The sequence below is a fragment of the Rattus norvegicus genome, chromosome 1, assembly GCF_021556685.1.
Source record: "Rattus norvegicus strain SHRSP/BbbUtx chromosome 1, alternate assembly SHRSP_T2T, whole genome shotgun sequence".
In the NCBI taxonomy this organism is placed as follows: Eukaryota; Metazoa; Chordata; class Mammalia; order Rodentia; family Muridae; genus Rattus; species Rattus norvegicus.
In genome coordinates this window covers 1,403,154-1,416,878 of record NC_141534.1, presented here as the reverse complement: position 1 = coordinate 1,416,878, position 13,725 = coordinate 1,403,154, and the positions used below count along the sequence as shown (strand labels likewise).

Sequence of the window (13,725 nt, the reverse complement as noted above, 5' to 3'; positions counted from 1 at the left end):
TGGGTGTTCTAAATCCTCTTTCCAAAATCTTGCATTCCATTTGACATTATACAAGAGAATTAATAATTCTGAACTGTGACACCAAGAAGAAAGTGAGAAACATAAGGACTAAAAGATGGAGTTTCTTAGAAAGGTTCATGTTTAATTTTTCTTGTGCCAGTGCCCTCAACTGAGAAAATGAGTGATGCTGTTGATTCCTAAGATGCTACAATCCACCAAGCTTTCTAGCCAATATTCAACATAGGGAAATGAAACTTTTAAAGTGGAGAGAATCTTTGCTATTTCTTGTAAGATATTGTCTCATCATTTATGTTAGTCATAAGGACACTATGTAGAAAAGATGACTTTGATTAACTTATAGTCCTCCCATATGCCTTCTTCTTCACAAGATTACAGGCATTTGGCAGCAAATCTACACACTTTCCCAGAGAACATTTATGGGTGTGTGACTGCTGCTGTTTTCCTTGTTATGTGGTTTATATGAAGGATTGCTTTTTCACATTAGGAAGTACATCTGCGAAGTGTGTAGATGCATGCCATAATCCCTTAGGGATGATTGGCTTGAAAATTGAATTTTCAGAACTAGTATGAGTTCTTGAATTTGAGCCTAAAATAAGGTTATGTCCAAATATCTTCAATTCAGAAAAAATAAATCTGAGAAAAATTTCAAAGTATGCTTGTTGTCTTTTCATTTGTTTTGTTTTCCCATTTATTTTAAATCCTATCTGTGTGATTGGAGAGACTCATATGTTCATGAGTGCACGAGGACAAAAGAGGATTATGAAAATCAAAAGATGTATTCATAGGTGCTTGTGAGCCTGGGAACAACATTCCCTTAAATAACAAACACTCTCCACAGTCCCAAATACAGAACATTTAATATATCTATTTAAATTAAAGGTACAGATGCTTACAAATGCTAGATGTGATCTAGCATCACTCAGCCTGGTTTTAACTTTGTTTCTCTAAATCCATTCTTGCCTTCTTTCATATTGAGAATATTACTATCATTTGCCACCATGCCTGGCATTATGTTTTCATTAAAAAGCAATTACTTAAAAAACACTTCAATCATATTGTTTTGTGTTTAACACCAAGTCCTTGATTTATATCAAATTAGGCAACAACTTCGCATTTGATTTCTGTTACTGTGCTAACAGAAAATTGGGGAATTTTAGGGTTCCTAAAATTCCTGTTTATAGAATTGTATTCCTGCTCATAGAATTGCATGGTAAAAACTTAAGCATGAACTAAAGGAAGGCATAGAGGAATAAAAATTACTGACTTTCTAAGTATGCTTTTCAACACTGCACTGGGCTGACAAGCCAAGTATAGCATTTCTCACATTGCATTGAGTCCAGCTACACTGATGACTAATCAAAGAAGGCCCTTAAACTCATGTTCTCATTTCCTCCTCTCAAATGATTCTAATTTTATCAAGGTTATAAAAATTAAACAGTACAATATTTTGCATATGCTTTCTCAAATGAACTTGTGGAGATGCATAATGTGAAAGTCACAAAGAAGAAATAAAAAAAATATATTTAAATTAAATTAAATGAAAAAAAGAACTTGGTGAAAAAGTCATCTGTGGGAGGAACCTGATCTTAAAAATCTGTCAAAGGACTTCAAACTATTGCACATCATATGAGTACATATCAAACGTTGCCCATTGCTGATGATGTGCTCAATGATCAAGTAGAATTTCTGAAAAAGTTACTTGACACTGTTTTATCAGACTAACAAACTTCCTTCACAGTCAGGGAAATGTGACAGTATGCAGAAAATGGAGATTTCACATTTTATATATCTCCATATGTCAAATATAGAAGGTGTGGTGGTCAGCAACCAGAAGCTTTAGTTCTAAATACTAGAATTCAAATTGGTAGAAATGACACTACATGTTTCCAGAGTAAAGGTAAAGAGTATAAAAATGAATGTATCCTCTTACAAAATTTTCCCTCACCCAAAGATACGAAACAAAACACAACAAACAAACCAAAAAGTGAAACCAAACAAAACCAACCAACCAACCAACCAAATGAACAGCAGCAACAACAACAAATACAACATTAATAGTAACAACAACAAAAAATCCAGGGATTAGTGAAGAAGTTGGTGGGAAAGATCTTCAGTGTCAAAGGATGAGGAAGTTAGCTGTGAAGAGGAATATTCTAAGAAGAGTATAGGTAGAAAAAAAAGTTTTAGGAATAAGACTCCAAAAATAAAATCTGAGAAAGATTTATTACACTGTGCATGTCAGTATGGAAGGAAGAAAGCTTGCAAAGCTTTTAGGCTACACAACAATTTAAAGGGATCTCTAAGTAAGAGAATAGGACACATTGTCATTGCAAGGGAAGGAAACAAAGAATTGTTGGTTATGTAGTATCAAATGATGAGCCATGAGAACATAAATGTATGTAATTTTTGCATGGTTCCTACAGTTTATACTTCAAAATGTACATGTATATAAAATAAATGTATGTATTCAGCAATATTTAATGATATAAGAGCCCATGTGTTTTTTAGGAGTGCAGAGAGAGGTTAAAAAAAGGTGTGTTAGAATCAGGATTTGTAAAGTAAAAAAGCAATTAAATTACACTCTGAACAGTAAAGTACCAAATAACAGTAAAAAATAAAATTAAAAAACCATTATTTTGAAAGAATGAAACTATTTCACAAACTATTGTTCAGAAATAGTAGTGTGTTATGTTTTTTTTATCTGTGTGTTTGTGTATGTAATATGAAACTAAATAATCTTTAATTATTCCTATTTGGATAAAATGCATGAGATTCTTCATCTAAAGTATTTTATATGTTTTCAGACTTCACTGACCAAATTTTGAAAATGGTAATTTGTACTACATTATTTTTCTTATCAATTTTTCTCAGTATATGAGACACTCTTACATTTTGTAATGATATGGTGTGTTTTCATATAAAGATCAAGAGCAGGCAAAATCTGACTCCCATACTCCTTTTCATATACTGTACTATGCTTAGTATGTTATTTGATATTCTGAATATCTTAATAGTATATTATAAATCTATTCCAATATCTCATCCATAATATATGGCAATCCAATTCTCACATAAGGCAATTTACCAATTAGCTGATGTTTTAATTTCTGTTGCTGTAAAAAAAAACCTTGGTCAAAACATATATGAGAAAAGTGTTATTTCCCTATGTACCTTGGTCACACTTAATTGAATGAAGCCAAGAAAAGAACATGGATGAAGGGATTCAATGATAGACCATGGAATAATGCTGATCACTGGGTTCCTGTCCATCCTATGACAGTCTACTTCCTTATAACTCCCAGAACATCTTGCTTGAAAGTTGTCTTGCCTACATGGAGCAGAATGTACTTATACTAATCTGTAATTAAGAACATTTCTTAAACACATATCTACAAATCAAAATGATTGTAGCCTCTCAGTAATGGATATTTCCTGTTCTCAATATGTTTAGGTTTCTGAGAGCTCATTTGCCACCAAAACTTACTAATTGATATTGCTTTAGGCAGTGCTGTTCTGTGTTACAAATACTAGGCCTAGATATTACTTAATTTCCTTTGATGATTTATGAACACTTTTGTTAAGACAAAGCAAAATAGATATGTTGAGCATCATCTAAAATTTTAAAACTCTCAAAGGTTCGATAAAGCAATTTATCTTTTTATTTCTGAAGAACATTTAAATCTGGTCGAAGTAAAAGAACATAACACTTTTGGATAAATATGCACCCTAGCAACCCTGCACTAGAAGCCAAGATGGAGAAAACCTCCACAACAACCAAAACCTTCCCCCTGGTGCTGTGGTAGACAGGGAGGAAGGTGATCCAAACACTGTAGAACACCAACATGCTGAATGTTAGGAACTTGGCCTCATTGAATCTCTCAGGAAGGTTCCTAGCCAAGAAAGCCACAGTGAAGCTCCCCAGAGCCAAGGAGCCTAAATATCCCAAGACAACGTGGAAGGCAATGACTGAGCCTTTGTTGCAAGTGATGATTATCTTTCCATGTTCAGATTGTATATCTCTGTCAATAAATGGAGGAGATGTCACCAACCAGATTCCACAGAGAACAAGTTGGATTAGGGTACAAATGGGAATGAGCAAGTTAGTTGCCCCTTTTATCATCATCTTTCTTATCCTTCTCCCTGGAGTAGTGAGCTTGAAAGCTGTGACCACAGTTATTGTTTTGGCCAACACAGTAGAAATAGCAACTGTGAAAAATATTGCAAACGTGGCCTGCTGCAGGATGCATGTGGCCTGGTTGGGATGTCCAATGAAGAGCAATGAGCAGAGAAAACAGAAGACTAGAGATATGAGCAGGATGTAGCTGAGAATACGGTTATTGGCTTTCACAATGGGAGTATCCCTGTACTTCACAAAAGTGACTAGTACTAGAATTGTGATGGCTGAAAAGGACAGGGCCATGCAGCATAGAGCCATCCCCAATGGATCTTCATAAGCGAGAAATGTCACAACTCTTTGGAGGCACTCGGTTTGTTCTAAGTTGGCATATGAATAATCTGGACATCTCACACACTGCTCCATATCTGTTGGCAAAGAAAAATAATCCCTTATAAGGTATCATAATCATGTAGTTAATAATTATATATTTGTTTTTTTTAAAGGATATGTCAATAAATAATTTGGGGTTGAGAATATATTACACTCATTATTGCTTCAGGGACTAATTACTTATGTTTCCTGTCTATTAACCTATGCTTTGTGATGGAACAAATCATCATCACAAAAATTGGAAAAGTTATCACTTAAAGAAAAATGAAATAAAAATATGATGAATACTAATATGCATAATATCAATTTATTTTATATCTCAATCCATAAATTTACTATTCAGAGACAAGGGTTGTATGCTGACTTATTTATTGATGCTGGTGGATGTAAAACATTATGTATTTTGTTTGCTTTGAGTATTGTACACTTTGTGTCTACATATAGGCTTGTGAACATACAATTCCTCATTCAAAAACCGTTTGTGTATAGGAATATTTTCATGCTTGAAGCCGTATGTCTCATTAACTTATGCATGTCCTTCTTGTTGTGGTACAATTTCTTTTCCCCCAACTACACTTTCCATGGTTATGGCTATAGAAGGTTATGGCATGAAGATTATTGATATTGACATTCATCCCGCTTTCCTTATTTAGGCTGTGATTAATGATAAGCACTCTCCTATTTTTTGTTGCATTCTTGATATCTTCACTCTTTTTCTAATTCTTTGATAGGAAACGCCTAATCCTTTATGTCATGTAAGCTCTTAAAATATGTTTCACTAGAGAACACTTGTTGTTCTGAGCATCTTGTCTTTGTCAGGGACTAAGCTTGGTGACAGAAAGTTTGTGGACTGTACATGTAGTCAAGATTCTTTGTACAAAGGATCAAAGAAGAATATACATCAGCTTAGGTTATGCCTAAAATTATCTTTTAAAAAATGTTAGACATGTATGTCCCCCTAAGCATTTTCTGCATAGTATAAAAGCATTAACCATTATATTCTGAGATACATGGGTTGTTTTTGGAATAAATTGCAGGTAATTAACTGGGTCCAAGGGAAACTGATATTATTTAACCAATTAAATTTTGAAACATGGAGATTTTTGGGCTATAGTTTCCATCTAGGACATATCATATTTCTTGTTTGTAAAGAGAAGATATTCAAATTCAGCAAATTTTTCTCTGCAAGCAAGCATGTACCTGTATCATTGGCAATCTCATTTTCTTGGCACTGGACACAATCAAAGCAGCAGTCGGCTGTTTGTTTCTGATTACTTTTTCTGAATCCTGCAGTACATGTCTCACTACACACTGAGGAGGGAACCTGAGGCAATACACATACAGACACACAGACACACAGACACACAGGCAGGCACACACATATCAATATAAATTATATATAATAATATATGTATACATGAAATATGGACATTATAAATGTTATATAAATATGTATTTAATATGTATATCTGTGTGAAGATCATGAATACATCATATATAAAATGAACTATAGATTAATATTTTGGAATTTAACAGATGTATTCCACTGAAAATTTATTATTTTATATTACCCTGAAATGCATTGAACATCATACAATAATTTGTGTCATGAATATTATATATGCAACATTTTAGGTGTTACAATTTAAATTTTCTCCTTGCTAAAGTGATTAATTCAAATGTAACTTTTATGTGGCATCAGTTTTTCTCTTAAAAACTGATAAATAAAATAATAAGAACACAGAGTTGTATGGAAAGAGAAGGTAGGATATCTCAAGTAGACTTGTTCAATAAATAAGAAAAAAGTATGTCATATAAGACTCTCATACAATTAATGAACTTTTCCTAAGTGTAAAAGAAAACATTTAATCCCCATTCCATCCCACCCCCCCTGCATCTATTAAAGAGCTCCCCAACAATCTGGCCACTCTGGCCTCAATGATCTAACATTTTCATATTCTGTGTCATGCACCCTTCACAGGACCAAGGGTCTCTCTTACTCTGATGACAGATGAGGCAATATTCTGCAGAGGAGGGGAAACTGGGAAGGAGGATAATATTGAAATGTAAATAAGTAAAATTAATAATAAAAATCTATAAATTAAAAAAAGTTTTAATCTAGGAAAATACTTCTCATAATGAATCTATGCTATACTTAATTAAGCTAAAACTATGTTCATACATAATCAGTTTATATATAGTTTATATTTAGTTACAATATATATGTGTATATATATATACATATGTATGTGTGTGTGTATGTGTTTAACTGTATATATTGCTATAAATTTAAAAAATATGTTTCTGTAGGGTAGGGTAAATAGTCATATGGATGCAATTGACCATAGGATTCAGAGTCCTTTGATCCCTGTAACCAGATCAAATGAATTTCAGTGTCATTAAATTTTGGTGCTTGTAACTGAGAATGGTCATTTGCAAGAGTATTAATTGGTCTTGACCACAGGGAAATTGTTGAGTGCTTCCCGTTTTAAAATTTAGATATCTTTAAAAAAATTGTAGTGTACCTACCAATATATCTCCTGTGACCCACTCCCAGTCTTCAGATATATGAAGTTGTTGACTCTGTGGCAAACAAGGAAAATAGCTTCCTATTTTCACTTTTAATCCAAGGTCTTTTGGAAAATTCCTAATGATGAAAATGTCATACTTGGCACACTGATTTTCCTTATGATTCATGTTCACCAACTCTCCAACAGGGTTAGTAAATACCCTAGTTTTCAGCAAAGAAGCCACCTGAAAGAGATGAATCATTATATGATTCCAAATGCATATCAATACAGAGAATACCAAATTGAGAATGTCCCATAATTTTTTAATGTCTTTCAGAAAATACAGGTATATTATAGTAACCCCATGTAGTAAAATACACTATGCTGTATTATTACAAGTTATAATTACATGTTATATTGTATAATTACAATTTAATATACTTCACATTAATTGTTGGTGGTTAAGGAAGCTAGAATAAATGACTACCAGAGAACAAATCACATGGTATGTGTATGTATGTGTACACATGTTTGTCTAAAATAATATTTAAAAGCTAAAGCCAAATATGTAAGAAAAAAGGGGGAGTTATAAAATATGGAAGTTTTGGAAGTAAAGAATGGTAGTGGGTCAATCATGGACATACTGCATAGATGTACGAAATACCCATTAACTTAATGAAATGTGTACTCTTAATCATACGTGTTGTTATAAATATTATTAATTTAAATGAATAGCTATTATCAGAGCACATGTACTCATTTTTGAGAAATCCTTCTTGAGAAAAATATTCTAGGCTAGTTATCACTTAAGTATTTTATGATGAAACTCTTGGCTCCTTTTAAATTTTGAACTTATTTGGTTAAATGTTAAAACAAATTTTCACATAATTCACTTATATTCATGAAAATGTATTGTCTCCTATTAAAACTTATCACTGTGCATGATATATATCCATGTAAAAAATTCATTTTGGAGTTTTGCAGTATAGAAAACTTTATACCAAGAGTTAACCTGTAACAAATGTATGTGAACTTCTCAGTGGCCTGAAAGGTCACATTGCTATATCTAAGCATAATGAAATGTAAGAAACGTTACCTGGTGACAGTTAGTGAATAGTCCTTTGGGTTTGGTCATTTCCTGAGACTCTACTTGTTGAAAAATGAGTTCGTGATAGGTGTGGGCCACAGCCTACACAGCATTATACAAATTGTAACCTTCTTCACTCAGGACCATGTCAAATGTGTGCTGTGTTAACCATTCCAATGGGTTTTTCAACATAAAAAAATCCATTTTCTTCTTGTTCTTTGAGATTGAACAGTTAAAATGATTCCACTGCCCCATAGACTGAGAAATATCTACTGGATACTTGGATGTGTTTATTGTTTGCATAAAATTTCTAAATATAGCGATGTCATTGTGGTGCTGGGCAAAAATGACAGTCCCGTGGAAGAAATCAAGGCTGAAATCTTTATCATATGTGATGAAATCCAATTGTGAGGTTGTGATCCAGATTCTCCGTGCAACTAAATATGCCCATCTTGCAAAGCTGAGTTCTAGAGTGGAGATCATTTTGCCATAAATGATAACTACCTTTGCTGAAGATGTCATAAGTTGTTGGTCATAAATCTTAAACTTTGTGTTGTATAACTGAATGCTTTCTGGGATCATATTCACAAAAGCTAAACAGATCGCATGCCTTTGTATTTCTTCTCTCAAGTCTGAGTGAAACTGAATACCTTGGTCATCATCTGTGATGACCAGTCCTATCCAAGTCCATTCAAAATGAAACATCAAGGAGACCATGCCATGGAGCAAATATGTGTTCTTGGTTGCTATCTGATAGATATAGGGAAACTGGTCATGGTCACTCAGGTTAGGATTAAATGGTCCAAAGAAAATCTAAAGAGTATAGAAGAGAGGATGAAACATCCACATGAGGAAGATGATTGTTAGGAGGTTTGGACATAAATACAAGTAATGCTACTCACCGTTCAGAACTCAGATTGAGGGTAGTAAGATTACACAATACATATCATAGATTTTTACTGATATAGTCTAGAATATATCAAAACTGTATGTTCTAGAAAACAGCTTTTCCTGTTCGCCCTGTATAGTTATACAATTTTGTATCTCTCTCTCTCTCTCTCTCTCTCTCTCTCTCTCTCTCTCTCTCTCTGTGTGTGTGTGTGTGTGTGTCTGTGTGTGTGTGTCTGTGTGTCTGTGTGTGTGTGTGTGTGTGTGTGTGTGTGTGTGTCTGTGTCTGTGTGTTTAGCAGCATACCTACAAATGCATGGGGTCCAAGTTTTCTTGTAGGCACATGTAAATGGAATTTATAGTTGGTATTTCGTCCAGTGTCACACATTATTACCTTTGGTGCCCGTGAATTAACTGAAAGTTTTAAGGAAGTTTTCCATGATGGTCCTGTAATTTTACATCACAACGTTTCTTTCTTCCACAGTTATAATTAAGTAGATCGAAATAGTTGTTTTGATGTAAATATGCTTTATCCAGAACTCCCATTGTATCTTCACACATACCAAAAATGAAGGAAAATATCAAAGACATGTTGGATAAAAGATATGGATTCTTGTTTATCTCATCAGTAGCAAAAAACATTACCAGAAAAAATTCATATTTTCTTGCTGGTATTCTAAAACCAAGCATAATGATGATTAAGGGAGATGCTTGAAAAAGAAACTTTCAATTGCAATTAAGTTTGTATCACAATTGCATTCTATATTTCTGTCTAAATGTCATGAAATAAGTCTCATAAATTAGAGATCTTAAGATTTGAATACAATGTAAAAGTTCATAGACCCATGACAATAACTTGTGATAAATTTTGTAACTTTGACAGTCAATAAGGGGACTATTGTACCTCTGAATACCATCTTCTGACTACATTAGCATCCAATTGATTAAGACTGTTATAATATATCTTGGAGATATAATTCCACAAATACAAAATAAAAAGCATGACATAAACGACGCATGAAATACATAACATATTTGAATTATAATTATAGTATTTAAATGTAATTTATATTAAACATGTTAATAATTTTAATTATTTTTGAATCATATATTACATCAAAAATTTTGTTCAACTTCTGTGTTCATGTACTTTTTAACCCTAAAAATATCATTAATGCATATTTAAGAATTTCTATTGTTTATGATCCTATACCAAATGTTGCATAATAAATTGTATCAAAATTCAAAATAATTTTTGAGTATCAAGCAGAGTAAAAGAACATAAAAGATTAAAAAGTGAATCATTTAGAAATATATTCAAAAGCCCTTATATAATAATACCTAACACAGAGTAAGTATATACAAAATGAATTATGTATCTGTGTAAATTATCTAGCAATCAGTTTACTTCAAAAGGAGTATCAGTGTTTTGAGGAGAGAAATTATTATATCAGTAAGAACATTTTTCAAATTTCAAATTAGGAATAACTCGTTGGAATTATACAATATGAAAATGCTAATTTTATGCATAGCATAGCAGGAAACATTATCAATAATGTTTCCTTGTTCATAGAACATGCATTTAATAATTTCAACGGTTAATATTCATTAAACAATACATATTTAAAGACATCTTTTACTTAACTTTATTTATTCATTTCAAGTACATAAAATGATGCAATATATTGTGCAACCTGAATATTATCCTTTTGGTTCCTATACATGTCAACATGAAGTCAACGTTTAGTGTGTTGCTACTATTTTAATTTTGTAAAAGTGGATTGAAATTTCTCTTAACACTTCAGGTCTCCTAATTCTTTAATGTCCTGTAATAGATGTCTGAACCCTAAGAAATTCTTTCATTTCAAATGTGTTCCTCTGCCCAAGCATAGTTGGCAGTTCATCTGCTCATCTGTTACTATTAGCAAATACCTCTCATCAGGATTAAAACACCAAACAGGCTCTTTTGCTGAAATTTTCACTTTTAATTGACTGTTTGAATCTAAGTTTTTCTTTCTAAACCTTAAACGTGTATTGATACAATTCATATATTTGTTAATTTAAATTTTATAATGACTTGTAGAAGTGTCACTAAAGAGAATGTCCACTATTTTTTCCAATGAGATCTAGAATGATACAGAATACATCAGAAATTGAATTTCTACTGACCTAACACAGAATTACAATAATGTGAAGCCACCACTAATATCAAAGTGTACAAAGTATACTGTTGCTAACAATTAGAAAATATTTTGTTTAACTCGGAAAGACACAAAAATTGAATAAAAAATGGGATGAGAGTCAGGGATAGAAAAGTGCAGAAAACTTCAGTTTATGAAAGACTGAAGCCACAAGCTCGTGGATTAGTTAAAATTTGAGTGATTTCAACATCCCTTCTCTCATGATTTGCAGGCACAAATGATAACATCTCACACTTGGAATCTAAGAATTATGTAGCCACATTGAGAACAGCTTCTTATCAACAAGAAATACATTTATTCTCCTAGATTTTCTATAATGTTACATTGTTTTAAAATTAAGAAAAATATTGAATATCTATATGATGCAGATAATAATTCTAGTATGTGACTGAGTGTTTGCATCACTGGATGAAAAGATATTCTGGTAACAGATTAAGAAATCTGGCAGGCATTTTCCATATTCAGTGACAGCTCCAGAATGACAGGAGGGGCTCATTTAAAGAGTATTTTGTAATGCAAGGTATACATACATACATATATATATATATGTATATATATACATATATATATATGTGTGTGTACATATATATACTCTTAAGTATATATGTAATAATATGCATTTAATCATATATAGTAGACATCCTTCCACCACAACCACCACACATGTTTCAATGTCTGAGTGTATGCTCAACTTTTAGAGGCCAAAATTAGATAACCATTTTATTGAGGCCTTTTGATGCATGATTATAAAGGAATGGTTGGCAGAAAATTGAAAAGAGGCAATGATGCAGTCTCTTCATATTGAGATTTTGCCAAAAGTGGGAATTATGAACTCAAGGTAAAGGTAAAAAAGTATTTCAACGTATATCAACAAAGATTCAAGAGATAGAATCCAGTTTCTCACGTTTTCCAGCTTTGTGAACTAGAGCCAATGTAGTAAAGCTAACATAAACTGTGTCACATTTGAAAGTATCAAAACATTGACTGAAGTTATAATTAATTCTGTGGATCCTAAAGTTACAAGGGGAAAAACAGGACAGGATCTTACAGGCTGTGTACAGTTATATACTTCTAATTCATAATATTGAAACCAGAAATAAAGGTAGTAACTTACCTAAAATTAATAATGTGATTATAAAAATTTTCTTCAATAGGGCTCTCAAGTGTAAAAAGGACAAAACCACAGTCATTTTGCAAATCTCCATCATTAATTTCTCTCTTCTTTATCCTCCAAAAGCAATTGGGTTCAGTCAAACTGCTCAAAATGAGACAAAACTGCAGGGAAAAAAAGCCAATAGTGAAAGCACACAGCTTCTTCATGTCTGCTAGGATCTAGCATGGAGCAATTGTGAAACCTGATTCTTATGCAGGCAAACATAACACACACATTTACACCAGTTTGTATATTTTAAGGCTTCTGCTGACAGGCGATCCACTTAATTATATTCAACAGTTTCTTTCCGTTCATCATATGTTCTGCTCCCTGGATACAATGGAAAACTTCTGGCCTCAAGCTCTACATCTGAGGTCTGAAAACTTTTGATCAAAACATTTCCAAAAACATGTTTTGAAGATAATGTTCTCCATCCACAGCTGCCATGATTTCATTAACATCCATGCCATAAATATTTGAAAGGGCAATTTTCTCTTGAACAGCCTTCATCAGACCATGTGTCAACAGCAATATTTATGAACCCAATAGATTTCCTCAGAACTTTTATAGTAAGACAAGAGTTGAGAAGTTATAAATGTTCCATATCATTTGGACTTTGAGTTGAATCATGGAACATTATGTCTTTCATTCTCTGGTTTAGGGAAGGGAAGTTTCACATTCAACATTGAGGCAGGAGTTGAGCATTTTCACAAAATCCCCTTAAGCTTCTCATAATTCTTGTGATCTGGAGAATATGTCATTATGCTAAATCCAATAATTCCTGGAATCATACAGATTCAACGTACATCCTGACAATATCAATTCCTATGCAGATATTTAATGGGTTGTAATGCTGATCTCTTGCCTGATAATCAGTTCTTGACACTCAATGACATTTGGTAAATATTTTTCTCTTTGATGTATGTTCATACCTCAATAAGATGGTTGAGAATAATTTTATGTGTTTTCTTTAAAGGAATAAAAGAATATACCTGTCATTTATGAGAGAGAATTTTATTGCTGATATTATTATATAACATATATTTGTATGCCTAGTTGGTATATGTTTTGAAATGGTATTGTCTTGGATTACATTGCAAGAAGACAGATGCATGTCTGATATGTAGGTTGATTTCTATAGATAGGAGAGGGCTGGTACCAGTTAGGTCAATGCCATGATTGTACAGTAAAAAAATAAGGTGGGAGAGAAAAAGAAGAGAGAAAAATCAAGATGGAGACAGAGAAGAGTGATCTGCATCTGGGTGGTCTTGAATTGTCAAGGTAGATGTGGTGGATTTCTGTAATCAAATTTATATTTTCTGGGCAGGCAGGTTATATCCTTATCAACTGTTTGTAAG

General features: G+C 32.8%; 1 pseudogene; it reads right to left on the bottom strand.

Moving 5' to 3' along the window:
* Positions 1-3,679: 3,679 nt before the first annotated feature.
* On the bottom strand, positions 3,680-12,534 carry LOC148006791 (vomeronasal type-2 receptor 116-like; annotated as a pseudogene).
* Positions 12,535-13,725: the final 1,191 nt, after the last annotated feature.